Source organism: Eptatretus burgeri, chromosome 15 (assembly GCF_056783735.1).
Source record: "Eptatretus burgeri isolate ZD-2024b chromosome 15, Ebu_testis_v1, whole genome shotgun sequence".
Taxonomy (NCBI): domain Eukaryota; kingdom Metazoa; phylum Chordata; class Myxini; order Myxiniformes; family Myxinidae; genus Eptatretus; species Eptatretus burgeri.
The window spans coordinates 24483639-24502673 of record NC_140975.1 but is presented as its reverse complement, the minus strand read 5'-3'; the positions used below and the strand labels follow the sequence as shown (position 1 = coordinate 24502673).

The 19035-nt window shown below is 42.9% G+C and overlaps 1 protein-coding gene across 4 annotated transcripts in view; it reads right to left on the bottom strand.

Annotated features, from left to right (window-relative positions):
• The window catches only part of ZFAND3 (zinc finger AN1-type containing 3), a 155056-nt gene that overhangs the window by 95405 nt on the left and 40616 nt on the right, over positions 1-19035 (bottom strand). Inside the window, exon 3 of one of the 4 annotated variants that reach the window (XM_085858366.1) lies at positions 8610-8792. The exons of the other annotated variants lie outside the window; for them this stretch is intronic. The gene's annotated coding sequence lies outside the window, so the exon portion shown is untranslated. The remainder of the gene's footprint in view (positions 1-8609; positions 8793-19035) is intronic. 4 annotated transcript variants of the gene reach the window in all.

Here is a 19035-nt window from a genome sequence, read left to right as displayed (position 1 = left end):
GTTTGGACCTAAAGGGTCCGCGAGCACACTGATAGCTCACCTAAAACTCGGTCAGGCTAATGGGGCTACTTAATGCGGAAACCACAAAAGGATATCTAGCTGTAGTTTTTTATTTTTTTTGCATCTCTTTTTTTAATTTGCGATTATTTTCTAATAAAACCACTGTTTTATCAAACTTTTGTGCCATTCAAAACAATTTTCTTATTTTCCACAGATTTACTTACTCTGTTTAAATCAAACTGAGCAGACCAAGCAAACAAAAAGTTCGTCAATACTCAGCGAAGTTCTTGAAGTTTGGATTTATACATGCTGTACACAATGAACGTGCACCCTTCTGCTTACTATGCCAACAGACTTTATTGAATGAATCAATGAAAGCCGGTCGTCTTGAAGCTCATTTGAGGGTTAAACATCCCAACCATGTCAATTCAAAATTGGAATATTTAAAATCTCTGAAAGACAAGTTTGAGAATAGATCAAAAATCACTTCATTATTTTCTGCTCAAACTACAGCCCTGAATCATACCCTTGAAGCAAGTTATGAAATTTCTCTGCTGATAGCAAAAAATGGGAAGAATCATAGGATTGGGGAACAACTTGTTAAACCCGCAATATATGTTTTTCTGAAAACAGTTCTGCAAAAGGATGACAAAGATGTCCAAGCAATGCCACTGAGTAATAGCACAGTCAAGCAACAGAATAGATGAGATGGGGCAAGATGTTGAACAACAACTTATTGAGAAGTTGAAATCACGAAAGTTCTCATAACAAATCGGTGAATCTACCATACGGGAAAGTGAATCACTGTTATTGGCATACGTGAGATATGTTGACCTGGAAGAGTTTCAAGAAGAGATGCTGTTTTGTGAATCATTAGAAACAACCACTTATGCAGTTGAAATCTACAGCAAACTCAACAATTATTTGGATGAAAATGAAATCTCAAAAACGAACATTGTATCATGTGCGGCAGATGGTGCACCTGCAATTATGGGTAAAAAGACAGGATGTTTAAAACTAATGAAGGATGACAATCCAAACATGTTGGCTGTGCATTGTGTTATCCACAGAGAAAACTTGGTTGCAAAGAATATTTCCCCTGAACTGCACGAGATACTGCATTTATGATCAAATGCATCAATTCCATCAAAGCGAATGCCAAATGTGAACGTCTGTTCAAGAAGTTTTGTGAAGCTAAAAATGCAGAACATGTGAGATTTTTGCTCCACACTGAAGTAAGGTGGTTATCAAACGGAAACTGCCTCAAAAGATTTATGGAACTGTTTGAACCTCTCAGCGAGTTTTTGAAGGACAAACCTGAAATGAATCTCCTGTTGACCACAGACGACAAAGCTTATGTGAGCTACTTGACGGACATTTTTGAGAAGCTTTGTTCTTTAAACAAGCAGCTCCAAGGAGCCAATGTGACGCTCTGTGATGCAAAAGCAAAGATATTTGGATTTGCGACATTTCTGGATTTGTGCCGATGCAACATATCGTCAAGAAATTTTAGCCAATTCCCTTGGTTGAAAGAATGTGAGGTAACTGACGAGGCAAAGAACGTCATTGTTGACCACTTGAAAATGTTGGTTAGTGACTTCAATGACAGATTTCATGATTTGAAAGCAATGGAGTTCCCTTCTTGGTTGACTCAGCGATTTCTGGTGGATTTATCTGAAGTACCAGAGCAATACCAAGAGGAGTTATGTGAGTTGCAACAAGATGAGTCTGTGAAAACTCTTTTCAAGATCAAAGGAACCATGATGTGACTGTCTGAAGAGAGCGAAAATAAATACCCAAACTCGATTACTTTGGCAAGGGAAGTATTGATAAATTTCCCATCATCTTATTTTGTCGAATGTGGATTTAGTGTTATTACCGATTTACAGCAAGCTAAGAGAAATCGACTGGAAATCACGAAACGTGGTGATTACAGGCTGAAACTGACAAAATTGGTTCCTCAAATCAAACAAATCTGCAGCCAGCGTCAAGGGCAGGGCTCCCATTGAAGTGAGTAGCAATTGAATAAAATTTGCAATAAAGTTTTAATTCAAGCCTTTTGAATACATATGTAGTATATACTGTAGTGTCTCCAATCATGGTGGGGCGTACGATTTTTTTGAAAATCAAAGTGGGGCGTGGGACAAAAAAGGTTGAGAAACACAGGTCTATACCCAGGACCAACATGAAGAAACAATTATTACTTTATATTTGTAGAATCTAACTTCAATAAGGCAATTCTCTCTTTGTAGGTCTGATAATTATAGAATCGAAAATGGCTGGACCAATCTCCACCAAACACTGCACATGGTTTCAGGGTACCCAGTCATGTCAGGTGGACAAAATTCCCCCCCTCCCCCAAAACCACCACCAAACCCACTATCGCCGGGCCAGAATGCGGAGACAACCTGATATATTCACCTGTACACGGAGAATAGTGCAAGTAGCTTAACAACTGACCTCTGCTGGAGGGAGCGGGTCTTACTACGTTAAGAAACATTGAATGAGCCACATTATTATCCCACTCACACCAAGTGGGGTTAAAGAGCAGGTTTTGGGTCGCTCATTACTTTGCGTGATTCGAAGGTTGTAATCACATTAATAATCGTTGGGCAATTATTTTCTTACATTTGAAACTCAATATATGCTAAAATTAACTTTCAAGTCAAAACTTTTGTCAGTGATCGAAAAACAGACCGGAATTTACCGAAGATGCTATGACGTCACATTCTCCAAAAACTTCGTGAACATTTGGAAACAGCGTGTGAACAATGGCGAGATAAGAATCAGAGAGTGATTTCAGCGGCGATGAAATTGAGTGTTTTCATTCCGATATTGCCGAGGACGAGTCGGAGTTTCTGGCCCTGAGCCATATAAATGAGCCACTTGCAAGTTCCAGAAAACGGCCTATTTCGTGTACAAGTGGCAGGACTGACTGCCGGCAGTTCACACTGACAGACTCCACCAGACAGATTGGTTTGTTGATTTCCATTTTCTTGTTCGATGCATAAAATAATGTAAAGTTTGATTCATCTGTGACTTGATATAATAATTTTTAACCCTCCAGTCACTCAAGAGTCAGAAATAGAATGAATCAATAATGGACCCAAATATATTATACACCGTAGCCTTGGCATTGAAGTCTTTCTGACAGCTGAGCTTGACCCCAGTGAAAGTGAACAGTTAGAACAAACCACAACTTTCAAGAGACTGTTGTGGCTTATAAATACCAAAACATGTTTCCCTCATTGGGAAATATTCTCCCAAATTTAGAAAAAAAAAGTGGAAAATTGATAAAAAAAATTTTACAATTGAAATGAAATAGCCCAATTTGCTGATGCTGTTAAAAAAGTAATTTAATCAACAATAAGTTGATTTGTTGAGAAATTTTTTCATGCTTGTGTTTTTCAGAAAGTTTATTTATGCGTTTTTCCATGTACTCTTTAAGAATACATTTCAAGGTTTTTCTCACTTAAACTCAACAACTGATTCTGTGACAGAGCAGTATCTGGAGAACTTGTGAACCAACTCGTATTCACAGAGTGGTGATCAGATGTGTTTATGCCTTCGTAATCCTCGGCTGTGAAATGGTCACCACAAATGACAAGTCTATCCAAAGGGTCCTCTTTACCCGTTTTCTTTGGGGAAAATTTGCCCGTTTTGTTTGTACAAATCTTGTCCACTGCCGGCGAATGTTTGATTCCTTCGGGAATCGGTGGGAGCGATTACCCGTTTTCCAGCCATTTTTGCAAAACATGACGACACGTACGACGAGGCATGATTTACAAATATCCAAATAACTTTGTTCTACAATAATTCAAAATAAAAAAGGATAATATAGACAGTTGCAAGCTCAAAAAAGCGAAAGAACGGCCCGCTGAACTGGACACTTCTTCAATGAGTGAGTGAGTGTTCGCTTTGTTTTGGAGAACGTGACGTCACCATCCATTTATGGCACACGGCTATTTTTTTTTTCAACAGCCTCGAGAAATAACAACTTTGGAGTTAAATTTCATTAAATCTCTCAATAGTTAGGCACCCACAATAGTTTGCATCAAACTACTTAATGCACATATAATCATCTATCTATAATTCCAGCAATGTGTGTGTGTGTGTGTGTGTGTGTGTGTCCGCTGTTTTTCGACAACCACTGGTCCGATCTAATTGAAACTTGCCAGGTATATTGCTGGGGACCTGAGTATGTCACTTTTCAAGGTTTGATATGAATCGGCCAAGTGCTTCCCAATTTATGGCCATTTATTTACCAAACCAATAACAGAACACGTTGATGTGTCAGCGTGGCCGATGGGGAAAGGGCACCATTTAGTTACCAATGACAGGACACGTTGTTGCGTATGCGTGACCGATGGGGAAGAGATCCACAGCCGCATTCCCCATTACGGGTTACAATGTACGGACTTCCGGATAGTGATGATTTACTGTATTCTAGTAATTTCTCGATTTCTTATGCGCATTCATAAATAAACACAATGCCCCAATCCAGTCGTCATTTACGAGAGCGAAGGAACGGCCTGTGTGGTTGTTTGAAAGTATTTTGTTTTTTTTTGGGGGGGGGGGTGCACGTACGGCCACACACGTACGGGCACACGAGAGCGAAGGAACAGCTTGTGTGGTTGTTGTTTCTGGCACACGGTTTGAAAGGTTTTTATTTTATTTTAACTTTTTTGCACGTACGGCCATGCACGTACGGGCACGTACTCGTCTTGATAAATTTTCAGAACATGTTTGGTGAGCCACAACCTGCTCTTTAAGTAATTGGTAAATGACCACCCGTTTGATCAGTTCATAATTGTCAGTTTATGATCGAGGAACTTAATTAAATTCAATGTTATATTTTGAGCAGGAATCAGGACATGAATAGAAAGGCAAGTCTGCCGTTTAACCCTACTTTAGATTTGAATTTGTCCCGATCGCACATGTGCAGAGAGAGCAGAAATTTTTTTTTTTTTTACTCCATCTGGCTGCCTGGCAAACAGAATTGAAAATCATTCCAAAAGGAAACTTACTGTTTTTAAGGACGTTATAATGGACAAACAACAGGCACAAAGAACGAATGTAACGAGTTAGATAGGGTGATGCAATAGACACTGGGTAAAGCAGCGGTAAAACATGGAATTAATTTATTTATATGCCTTTAAACATCTATTTATATTGAATTATATACATGAACACTGTAGAACACAAATCACGTTCATAATTTTTCCAAGAACCATGCTAGATAACATATAGCATGAGAGGGCATGCCACGTGAGAGGGTTCAGTATCGGGGTGAAGAAGAGGCCACCTCTATGGCTACGAATGATGCTGATTGAGGCTGCATTCTGTGGTGATCAATAAAGCCTTCATCTCCAGATTATTTTCAGAAAAGGCTTTGTACAAATCAACTGCGATGCTTATGTCGGTTTATTGTTGGGCTGATCATCAGGTAAATAATATTCCCAAAAGCATTCCGACATGAGTACAGGGTTTGAGTCGGCGTGATCGTATTACCGGCCGAATCCCTGGCTCATGATGTGACAAAGCAAGGTTCAAACTCCGCAATCCATGTACAGTCTTGTTTTTGTCCTTGTAATTCATGTAAAAGTAGTTCAATGTCTCCTAATATCTCTGTTCTACATGCGATTGATGTACAAGCTCCTCGACGAGTATGAGATCACTGTAAAGCAACATCACAGGCAAGCTTACAGAAGTTATTTGGGTTTTAGCCTTCCACTTTACTGTCAAAGCAATCACCAACCAATGTTTCTCTGCCTATCCAAAAAAAAAAAAATTAAATTATTCCCTCAAAGTGTTGTGTGACATCTGAGCAACTTGAGAATTCTAGTTCATTATATGGTCCCAAGACTAAGGGTTGAGAGAGCACACAAGGTGTTGGCCGGCCAAGTCACACATTGGAACTGCAAAGACTGATACCCACCCCGAGGTACATGTCATACCATGCCCTCCACAATGTTCATGAAGCCAATTACTGACTTGAATACCAAAGCAATTTAACAGTGAAACAAGTAGCAACGAGAACAATCAATTGCAGAATGGCCTGATACAAAAGTGTGCGCACGCACATCTCGTTTTTTTCATTTTCTGTTCCCAACAATTTTATCACACACACACACACACACACACACACACACACACACACACACACACACACACACACACACACACACACACACACACACACACACACACACACACACACACACACACACACACACACACACACACACACCTTATTCTGCATCCTCTCAAAACACACCACATTGCAGGACTATAAGCAGACTCGTACTTCTACTTCTATTTCTGTGTGTCAGAGTACCAGAGTTCAAAGAAGCACTTCATTATACCCAACCAGCCGTGGCACTACAGTGCCGCACAAGCTGTGTGAACAACAAAAGACCCCGAGTTCAATTTTGTGTCGGATCGAAACAGTTGAGCCGCACTTTCTCGTTTCTCAGTGGCACTTTCACAGTACCAAATGCTCTGGTCATATATATATATATATATATATATATATATATATATATATATATATATATATATATATATATATATATATATATATATCAGAGAAGCTGAGGTGGCAATGTCATCATCTCAATGGTCTCATAACACCTGCAAACTGCCCTTTCACCTTTCATGCCCCATTGCTCCAAGCACTGTATCCCTTTCCAAATGGCCTTTAATGGAACACTAAGCCATGATAACGCACCTTCCAAGACTCAAGCCCTAATAATGTGAGCTTTTCTAATCTCCTCATGGGTAGGTGTCTCTTCTCAAACAAGGGAATTTTTTTTAATTAAATAAACTATGCATGATAAAATAAGGGATGCACAGCTCAGCTTCACCCAGACCCCAACTTCAAACATTAGAATTAAATGGTTGAAGTTATCCTCCTTAAAGGATCACAAAGCGCTGGTGTGTCGGGCTTTACTCTTCGTCGGAGAAAAAGAGAGAATGTAAGATTTGCCAAGAAAATAAAATAAAAATAAAAAAATAAAAACTGTGTGGATGCAAGAAAGTTCAAATGTATGAATTTGAGCATCAGACTATACGACATCACGATGTGAAAGGTTTGAGGCACGAGCACCAGCCCAAATGGTGAGAGCAGTACTGAGAGCAGCAGTGGATGAATGCCTTGTACGTTTTTAAAAGTTTGGATTTGCCAAGGGGATGCGGTATGCCCAAGAGATCATAGCTGCTCATGAGGCCCAAAAGTTTGACACGCTGAACTTCTATGAGAGGTTTGTCAAGAAAGTGGATGGGAGCGTTCGCCAGAGGATACTTACTGTCTGAGAAACTGAATGAAAAGAAAAATATAAAAATCAGTCCAGGATAAAAATCAAATATCGGAACAACTCTCAGCTTAGAAGACCTTTGTCCTTAACCAAATAGAGTACCGCTGTCCCCGATGGGCTGACGCCCCCACATATCATTCTCTCTTTTGGATTCTGTCAGATCTAAAGCTCTCAACATCATTACCTCTGCCACCGAAGGTGAAGGAGGTTACGTTTTCACCCCTTTTTGTCTGTTTATTTGTTTGTGTGCAAGACATCTCAAAAAGTTGTGGACGGATCCAGATGAAATTTTGTGGACAGGTTCGGTGTGTGACAAGGACGAACTGATTAGATTTTGGTGAAGATCCATATCCGGTGACTAGAATTATTTAAGTGATTCTTCACCATTGAGAGACAGGGCTTAAATGATATATAGCACAATATCTCAAAAAGTTGTGGACGGATTCGGACGAAATTTGGTGAACAGGTTCGGTGTGTGGCAAGGACTAATTGATTCGATTTTGGTGAAGATCCGGATCCGGATCTGGATAAGATAATTGTTGAATTTTTAAAGTGACTCTTCATCATTGAGAGCTAGGGCCAAAAACGACACAGTACTATATTGCATGATATTTCAAAAATGTAATGGGCCCGATATGTTCTCGTGGATCAGGTATTGTGTGGCGGAGGTATGCACTCTACCGGGTGCCCTTCTAGTTAGCTTCTGCTACAATGAGACTGTTGACATCACCGCAGATAAGTTTGGCTGGTGGCCTGTTTGTTTTTCACGATCTCTCCTCTTGTCTTGGTCCCTCTGCTCTCAACTCGATAACCCTCCTCAACCACACCAGAAAGCACCCATTTTCAAGCAAGCTAAACCTGGTTAAACTGCCAAAATCCAGGTCGACTTCCCACATCGACTCTTTTTCTTATTTTTCTCCAGTTGTGGAACAGCTTTCCTGGAACTGTTCAATCCCACCTTTCTCTTCTCGGATACAAGTGCGCTGTAAATTAATACATCATGTCATCCTCCATTGCTACTACAATATTTTCTACCCCAAACTTCTTGAAGATTACTGTTTATTTCTTTCCTCCTCCTTTTCCCATTCATTCATTTCCTAAATTGTTTTGCACCCCCCCCCCCCTGCCCCCACACCCAATTGTGCATTGCCTTTGCCCTTCTATCACCTCACCTTTCTATGAGCCTATATTTTCCACACAATAACAATAATTGTAATACAAACAAATCAACACATCAGAATTAACTAACAATAAAATAACAAAACCAAAGCAAACCTGAACCTTATTCTATACCTGTTTTCAAGAGCAATGCATCCGTGGAAGCGAAACAGAGGCAGAGCTTGAAGAATTGAACAAGGATGAAGGAAGAGGAAAAATCTGGTTAATGTGAGCAGTCAGGCAGTGTAGATATCAGCAGTAGCAATGGCTACATGTGAAGAGCTTGATGAAGGTCGGAAGATATAGTGCATCATGGTTCTGGAAGGCCGGTATGGCACAGTCGTGACCAGATATTAATCATTTTCAGTAACAGGAAGGGCAGGAAGGTGAAAGAAAAGCTCAGGAGAGACAGTTTCCAATACCAGGATGACTTTTAAAAACAAAACAGAGACTGATAAAAGGGCAAAGTGACAAAGGGAGAAAAAGTAACACAATGACAGGAATGGTGGGGGGAGAGTGTGTGTATATGTATGTATGTATGTATGTATGTATGTATGTATGTATGTATGTATGTATGTATGTATGTATATATATATATATATATATATATATATATATAGTTGCAGTTCTGCAAAACCACATGCTTCTAAGGCAATGGCCCCCAACATACAATAATCCCCAGGCAGTTATCTCTACCTCTCTCCTCATTTGCGGTCAACAAAGTTTTCATAATCCGTTCATTCGTCTTCGTGCAGTCAGACCTCCCCCTCATATCTAATAGGTTAACGGGACGAAGTGTGTTGCGTGGGTCTCATAACTAGGTCTAATAATTATATCTCTATCTTCTTTTCAATCCTGATTTTCATTCCAACCCTTTCCTTTTATCCATGATATAAATCGAAGCAGGCACCGCACCCAGGCAGCCACCCCATGAGAGGCTCACCACCAACACTGTACAGGACGTGCATGGTGTACCCTTTCATTCGAATCTACGCGCCGATTTACAACAGCATCTCACCTTGCTCCACTTTCACTCACCAGAAGCTCACCACCTCGACCACCAACCTCTCCCGCACACAGGAAAAATCACCCCGCGCCTCCACATCGATGCAATTTGCCACCAAACTGGCGTTCTGCGCGGCCCAGGCCACTCGGACTACGTGGCGCGGAGAGGGGACGGGCCAAGCATGTTAACAGCACCAACGCAACTCACCGGGGGTGCCCCGAATTGGAATGCGGGACCGACACAACCCTCGTACAGTCGTCAGAACACAGCCCGGGAGTTCGGTGCAGGGCCGTGTCACATGTCGCGCCGGATGTGCGAATGAGGCCGCTTCCCGCCCCGGGAGCCTGGCAGGGCGGGGCCAGGATCCAATGGAAGGGGACAATTCGGATGACGGCGCGTCGCTTCGGGTCATCACCCCACCTTTCGCCCGGGGCTTATAAAAGGCGGATCGCGAAGCCGTTCACCCTCTCTCTCCTCACTCTCTCTCGCCTGCCTGCCTCGCACTGTCTCCGCCTGTTTGCCGTGGCTACATCTCCGCCTCTCTGCTCCGCCCTCTCTTCATTGCAACTCGTCTGCAGTCACTGCATCTGCACTCGGGGTTTGTGTGCGACAGACATTCTTTGGGACCAGTGCGGAGCAGACATTTCCACGAGCCACGGCAAAGTGATCAAGCAGGAAATAACGCGCCGACTCTGAAGGTGGGATCGTTCAAGCGGAGCGTCCCAAAAAGCATACTGGGTTGTGCGGTCGGCCAACCATGCCAGGTATTGAGAGGCCGTGAATTCTCATCTGCTCTCTTTCCTTCTGGCTATCTAATCTTCATTGTGTGTGTGTGTGTGTGTGTGTGTGTGTGTGTGTGTGTGTGTGTGTGTGTGTGTGTGTGTGTGTGTGTGTGTGTGTGTGTCACCTGTCGTTATCCCCCGTATCCTAGCTGAGCCGGGCCATTATCTCCCAACGATCTGTTTTCTAGCCGGTACGTCCTTGGCAGTTACGATCGGCTGCATCTGATCTGGTAAGGCTTGGCTTTTTCAAACCCGGTGGCACGACCCCAAGTGGGGTCGCTGAGCAAATTTCGTGGGGTCACGGGCGTCCGCTTGCAGCGAAAAAAAATTGTCTATTTTCGATCGGTGTTCGCTTTTACGGGATGTAATATAAACGGTTCGTTCAAATATGGGAACCGGCGCAACATGACGCTTGGAATGGGATCCAGCCGATGCGTGGGCTCGCTGAAGGGCGGTTCCTTTTGGCGGGAAATTAGTGGTTTGATCCACGGCCTCTCAGACTCAGACTCTGACTATCATTAACGTCTATTCACGTCTCCACATACGACTCGAGACCTTATTTGTAATGGCAGCACCGGCCACCAGCAAATCTCGAGAACGTTCTTACCAGGATAAATTTCTGGACCTTGGATTTTACTACGTGGTGGATAAAAGTGGGGCACAGAGGCCTCAGTGTGTGATTTGTTTCGAAGTGCTTTCTACGGAGTCTATGAAACAAAATAAGTTGCAGAGGCATTTGACTACAAAACATGCGCCTTATCAGGATAAGGAGAGAGCGTTCTTTGAGAGGAAACTTCTTGCACTCAAGAATAAGTGTCTTGACAGAGAGGGTACATGCCATCAGACCAATTATTGGGCATTAGAGGCCTCGTATCGAGTGTCGCTCCGTGTTGCCAAGACTAAAAAGCCTCACTCCATTGCGGAAGAACTCGTGCTGCCATGTGCAAATGACATGGTATCTCTGATGGTTGGGGAGGAAGCGGCGAAGAAAATGGCAGTTATACCCCTCTCTGACAACACCATCCAACGCAGAATTGAAGATATGAGTCTGGACGTAACGGCTCAGGTCGTACAGAAGATCAAGGAATCGCCGTGGCACGCCATACAGTTGGACGAGTCCACTGATATCGCATCGTACGCGCAACTCATCATCTGGGTCCGCTTCATCAAGGCTGATAACTTTGTCAATGAGCCTCTGCTCATCAAATCATTGGAGGCCACCACTAAAGGTGAGGACATTTTTGGGAAAGTAGAGCAGTTTTATCGTGACCATGATCTGGGCTTCGGAAAGTTGCTCGGTTCTACAACAGACGGCGCGCCAGCAATGTTAGGAGTGCGTTCTGGATTCAAGGCTAAATTACTTGAGGTGGCTCCTCAGACCTCCATGGTACACTGCATGATTCACCGAGAAGCGCTCGCCTCTCATACTTTGCCAGAAACCTTGCAGAGCGTGCTCTCAGAAGTCGTAAAAATGGTGAATCACATCAAATCGAGCGCCCTCAACACCAGTTTATTCAGGCTATTCTGCCAGGAGATGGACGCCGACCATAAGAATTTACTATTCTACCCTCAAGTCAGATGGTTATCTCGAGGAAAACTTCTTCTGCGCGTTTACGAGCTCAAAGATGAACTGAAGGAGTTCCTACGCACACAAGGGAAAACGGCATGGGTCGCATTGCTTGAGTCAGACTCTTGGCTGTCAGAACTGTGCTATCTCGTTGACATCTTTGAACGTCTCAATGTCCTCAACCACTCCCTCCAAGGCAAAGACGCCAACCTCATGATTTTTCATGACCAAATGAGCGGATTTCTGGCGACTCTAAAAATACTGGCAGACAAAGCAGCTGTTAAGCGCTTCAGCCTTTTCCCTCGTCTGGTGGAGCATATGACGACCTGCCAGTACGATGATACTGAGCTCGACAGTCTTTTTGGGGAGATAGCATGTCACCTTAGGTTGCTCATTGAACAGTTCGAGCACTATTTCCCTGAGCTGGATGTGCAGACCTTTTCTGTGGTTCGAGACCCTTTCACGGCTCCACTGGACTCGATTGCTGATGAAGATGATACAGCACAGGAAGAGCTTGTATAGCTCCAGCAGGATTTAGGAGCGCAGGCTCTTGCGTGGACGAATTCGTTGTCGACATTCTGGTGCAAAATGCTGCCGTCGTACCCGACCCTATCACGGCAGTCTTTTATTCATTTCATCTGTGGCATTAAGGTTCTCATGCCATATCCTTCATCATACTTTTGTGAGCAGTCGTTCTACACCATGGTGGTGATTAAAACAAAGTACAGAAATCGCCTAGAAATGGAGCATGATATGATCCTGGCATTGTCATCTACTTTTCAACGAATAGAGAAGTTGGTTTCTGAAAAACAGGCTCATCCTTCTCACTGATATATCTAAATGTCATTCGGACTAAACTTCTGAAACATTTAACTGTACTATTTGGATACTGTCGGCTATTCTCCGTTTACTCGTCTATGAAAACATGACTATGCTGAATAAAGTAAACAGTAAATGTTCTGGTCTTCCCCTTTCGTGGTCTTCTCGTCCCCCCCTCCCCCCTTTCGTGGTCTTCTCGTCCCGACCCCGGGTCGGCAACGTGTTGCGTTCAACAAAGTTGTCATAATCCGTTCATAACTTTTTGAAATACTACGCTATACAGAGACATGACAGAACTAAATAGACACCTTAATTTTAATCATTTCATCTGTAAAAAGCAAGTTTTACTCACCAATTTGTACAAATATTCAAGTATTTATTTGCAGAAATGAGTTCCTGGGTCTTGTACCACAATCAACTATGCCTCAAATCCAGGGAGCACACGACCTTTGTGATTTTCAAAGAGGACAAATTGTTGGCAAATCGGAAGATGGAGTCAGTCAGCGTCAGGTAGCTCAGAACCTTGGCATTCAGTTTTCTACGGTCAATGGGGTGATTGTACAATTCACCAGCGAAGGCAAGGAATCCACAGCTTCCCGTTCTGGTCGACCTGGGCCCTCAGAAAGGTGTCTTCGAGCTGTTCAGCGGTCCATTAAGAAAACTCCCTGTTGCAAGGCAGCAGATGTTGCAGAGGAGGTCCAAGTTAGCTCAAGAACTGCCATCTGGTACTTTCATCAACTGGGCTACTGCAGGAGAGCAGCTCAGAGAAAACCTCTTCTTAGACCAGCGAACATTCAAAGGAGAAAGAAGTGGGCTGACGACATGGCCAACAGACCCTTGGAGTTTTGGCAAACTGTCATTTTATCAGATGAGTCCCAATTTGCTCAATATTCTGACAGTGGACATGTATGGGTCTGGAGACTTCCCAGTCAAGAGTTCTCTTTGAACCGTTTGCAGCCAACTGTCAAACACGGTGGTTTTTCAGTGATGGTGTGGGGAACAATCTGGAGTGCTGGTCTGTCAGAGCTTGTGAAGTGTGTTGGCAACATCAACTCTACGATATACATTTCTATCCTTGAGGATGGACTCCTCCCCGGCTTCTCCACTGGTCAGATGGTCAAAAACAACACTCTGTTCATGGAAGATGGAGCTCCATGCTGCACTGCAAAAAAAGACTAAAGCATGGCAGGACAGAAATGGGACCAAGTGACTTTCATGGCCAAGTCAGTCTCCTGACATTAATCCCATTGAACACCTCAGGGCCATGTTGGATCAAGCTGTGGGGAAAAAGTCCAGGAAACCAACATCACGGGCAGAGTTGCTCAACCTTTTGCGTGAAGCCTGGGCAGAAATACCGCAAGAGAAAATTTCGGAACTCGTTAGATCTGTGCCTCAAAGAGTCAAAGCATTGAAATCTGCAAATGGCAAGTCTACCAAATGCTAGTGTATGTATGAAAATGGATCAAATGAACTTCAAATGTTGACTAAATAAATTCTTTAAAAATCATGGTGTCTATTTACTTCTGTCATGTCTCTGTATCGTGTTTTGGGTCCATCTCTCAATGGTGAAGAATCGCTGAAAAAAATTATACTATCCGGATCCAGAGCGGGATAATCACCAAAGTCTCATCGATTTGTCCTGGTCACACACTCAACCTGTCCACCAAATTCTGGCCGAATCCATCCATAACTTTTTGAGATATCCTGTTGAGACAGACAGACAGACAGACAGACAGACAGACAGACAGACAGACAGACAGACAGACAGACAGACATAACCTCCGTTCACCTTAAATGGCAGAGGTAATAAGCGAGAGAGGGACGAGATGGATATGTATATTAGAAAAGAATAATGAAGGAGAACAAGTGCAAAGCATGGGCTAATGTTGAAAATAACTTTCTTTGTGGCTATATATACATTGTGCATGGGATGTTTAGGCTTAAGGCTGGAAGTAAAAGGTTAAATGAGGGGTAGTGCAAGACCAAATGCCAATTACCTGATGCAGTCAGAAAGGAGCTAACAATTTGGCTCAACCTTTTGAAGGGGAAATGGCAAAGCTATGCACAAAGCTCGAGACTCCATCGACAAGTCCAACAGTGCAAAGCGAACTGCAAGCATGCTGAGCTATATTGGAAGGCAACACTCTTCTGCACAGAGCACGAATGGTTTGCACAATTTGAGAATTTATATGCAGCAATTATTTGGAAGAGATGGTTTGAGAAGAGGTTGGAGAGTTTGTCTGGTTGGACAAACGAAAAGTTTACACAAGTATTGATACCATCGCGGGAAACGGGATGCAACTGACAGTACAACGAAGCATGAATGATCCGTGTTAAAGGAGATCTGCATGCAAACACTCACGGGCACGGTCCGATTACAATAGCGCTTCGGGAACGGCGAGCCTATAAAGTGTTGACACAAAAGAGAAAGGCTGAGCGGAGCCTTTCTGCCTCCTCAGACAACACCAATCTAAGTTTGAACTAATGAACCAACACAGTGCAAGCACGGCCAGGAACACAAACAGATCCTGAACAATAACATTTGGCCAAATTTATTCGTGCGAAACAACACGGGCACATTTTTCCCACACAAAATGGTTTTAAACTGCAAGTTAAAGGCATATTATCAGGACTTTCTGGAGCAACCATAAAAATTCCACTTATTTTCAGTAACAGGGACACTGCTGGGCAGCATAAAAGCAAATCACAAAGCATGATAGGAAAATGCCAATTCCTATAAAATATTGGTTCACGAAAAAATAAGTGACCACTATATTCGTTATTGGTGTGTGTCTGTCTGTCTGTCTGTTGGGTAGTCGATCCAATCTACCCTTATTATCAGTATTTCCGTTGATATGTTGGGTAGTCTATCTAGTCTAAAAAAAAAATTTGAGAATTTTTTTTTTCCTACCCTTATCAGTATTTCCGTCGATATGTTTGTCTGTCCCTCTGTTCGGTCCAGTGCTCCGTTAATACAATGGCGATTTCGATGAAACTTGGTTGGTAGGTTCATACCATGACCAAGTTGTGTGCAAATGAGAACCGTTGCTATGGACACCACCGTTGCCAAGCAACGGACCTTTGAAATTTTCAAAAATCATAAAAAATTAATTTTTTCGAAAATCAAAAAGCGGGCCACGAGCGACTGTGGGCAGTACATTCAGCCATATTGTCAAATCTTTCCAGCCGGATCGTATGAAAACTGTCGGAGAAGATAGACTTTGAATGAACCCTGGTCGAAAACAATAAAAAAACGAAGTTTGTTATCTCTCAGAGACTATGAGTCAGATATACATGAAACTGGTATGGTAGGTTCAGGGTATGTCCTAGTTATGTGTGAGAAAGAACCGTTGCTATGGACCCCTCCGTTGCCTAGCAACGGCCGAAAAACCTCTAAATGTGGGGGTATTTTAACGAAAAAACAATCTGCAGCATTAACCCTTGAAGCTAGAATCATGAATTTTCTTGTGCTTAATCCTCAGGTCATTCCCCATCGAACGGGCCCATCGTGTCAGGTTCCCTTGGGTAGTCGACTACCCATGTCCGCCTACCGGCTTGTCTTTCTGTCCCGAGCATAGCTCCGTGGGTTTTGATCCGATCCTGATAAAATTTTGGTGGGAGGTTCATATCATGATCTAGTTGTGTTTTCCTGAGAATGGGCGTGGTGCGCCCATTAGTTTTTAGGGGGTAGCCGATTTCAATTTGCATCTTCTCCTAGGGGGTTTGTCAAATCTGACAGGGGTTTCGGTATATGGTTAGCTCAATGGTACCTGCATAGCTCCACGGAGCTCGGTTTTTCATTTTCGTCCCAAGGTCAAGGTCACAAGGTCACGAACTTAGAAAATTGCGAATTTTGACATAAAATCCATCTTCTCCGAGGGGGTATGTCGAATCTGGCAGGCGTTTCGGTATTTGGTTAGCCCCACGGAGCTCAGTTTTTCAATTTCGTCCCAAGGTCAAGGTCACAAGGTCACGAACTTAGAAAATTGCGAATTTTGACATAAAAATCATACGATAGCCCAAACTTTGAGTGCTAGGATGACAATATTTTTATGCATAATCTTGAGGTCATTCCCCACCGAAAGTCTTGAAACCATTTTGCTCTATCTCGAACACCTTTCCCGTGGCGCCCCCTTCAAGTTTGTTTTTATGCTGATTTCATCAAAGTATGGATAATCCGAGGAGTGCGAAATGCCATATAGCCTATGTGACATTATATTGTTCCTGGAATGTTCCAGAGGAAGTTTTGCACCAAAGCTCATAATCCTTGACCTTTAAAGTTCACAAAGGTCAAATTTTCATAGTTGTGGGAATCGAACCGGGTTTTCGACCTTCTTCGACGAACTAACTCCAATAAGCTATAGCACGTATCCTGTTTCCTTATTTTAATGTCCACATTGTTTTGTGACCTTTAAAGGTTATGCGAAGGTCAAATTTTGAAAGTTGTTGAACGAAACCGGGTTTTTGACATTTTGCAGCTAATAACCTGTCACTCGTACCACATCATGTTGATCATTTTTTATAACCTGGTCAAACGTTATCACATTGTCTCATCCTTGACTTCTGAAACAATCTACATCGTCAAATACCGCACGTGAACCATTGCCGTCTCCAGACTTTTTTATATTAATTTTATTTTTGTGTGCTTGTCGATGCCTATGTCTCGGTGTCTCTGTCTCTGTCCGTCTCTCTCTGATGTACCATACTTTTCATAGAGTGTCAGCACCGCTAAAGCAGCTTCCTCAGCAAAGATTATACGAGGTGGTTTGCCATTGCTTTCCCAGCAGCAGTTAGGGTATGAATTTGAAATTTGTTCATGGTGCTCATTGTTAGCTTGTCTGCTCTTCACAAAGAACACCGTAGGTTCTTTAACATCCACCAATTAATTGCTGGGAGAAGGGACGTCCGTTCAATGTTCATCCTAGGGACGGTACACACATTGATCAACCACCCTGTCTGTGAAACACCGAGATGACTGTTGAAAGCTGGGCTGAGATTAAAACCCAAGCGAGACAGCTTAGAGGTGAGTGAGCGTACCACGAGGCCATCCTGCCCCTTGGCGACCTAAAAAAAAAAAACGCGATTCAAAATATCATATTTTGTGTGTTAATAGAAACAAAAGAGAAAAATCAATAAACTGTCGGCTGTGCATTTTTGCACACCAAGTGCTGGTGGTTACTCACTTCAAGCAAGCTCAGACAGGAGCGTACACCAAGGAACTGGGGTTCAACATCATGCTCAAACGAATGATTACCACAAATAGCAACACTCAAACCCAGAATATATATCTTTCCACTGGAGGCACGTTCCATCAACCACTGGTGAATGCCCGGTATGGGCTCGTTTCTTGGATACCTTCTCAGTCACGACTGTGGAATGTGGTGAAGAGAATCAAATGCGTGCACCTTGGCAAGCCATCTCCAGCATGTCGTGCATAGCATGGCAACGTCTGAGAATACAACTTCCACCGAGCACAGCCCCTTTCATCTCTATAGCGATGCAACGGCATTCACCAGGCCCTGTGCTCCTCTCAGCACGTCCACTGTGTTCTCCACAGCATCTTAGCATGATGAGTATTTGGTGCACGGGTATGGAAAAGTGGCATTTTACTCACTGCAACAATGGCACAGCCATAATAGACTATCTGCAATGGGGTGTGTAATGTGCAAACTCCAGTCCAAACGTTACAATTATGACATCAATGCATTTAGTGGGATATGGTTTAAAGTGTGAAGCCAACAACGGTGGATTTGATGTCGTCACACAAATCAGGTTAGAACCACTCAGAAATAAGTGATTTCATGGCATGTCATTGGACTACGTGAGATCAGATTTGCAAATGGACTACCTGAGATCACAAGGCAAAGGGGAAGCCACGATGTCAGCACATGCTTCATCAGAGAAATATTCACACAGCATGGTGAGGCAAGGATGATCTCACTGCATAATTCAAAACACCACACCACATTGGAAAACGTGGAGACAGGAATACTGGACCGTAAAGGGTGGGGACTTGTAATACCCTCTCCCACCTGGAGCGGTGCTATACAATACACATTTACAGAGAGAATTTGCGTGCTTCATACTTCTTCACAATTTTGTTCCATTTATATTCCAAATCGACTTATCTATGAATGAAAGAAATAAAAATCTGGAAATCCGCCAATTCCACATTAACATGTGGGCTAAATAATACGGTAATCTAGCACGTCCAAAGATGAAAATCAATTTAACGCATGGTTTCCACTTTCCAGGTAAGAATAAGGTATAACTTGACAGACTTGAGAGGGCTGGCAGGATGGCCGAGAGGTGTATACATTTGCCTCTGAGCAGTCCAGCCTGGGTTTGAAAATTGGCCTATCTACAAACTGCCATTATGGTGTCAAA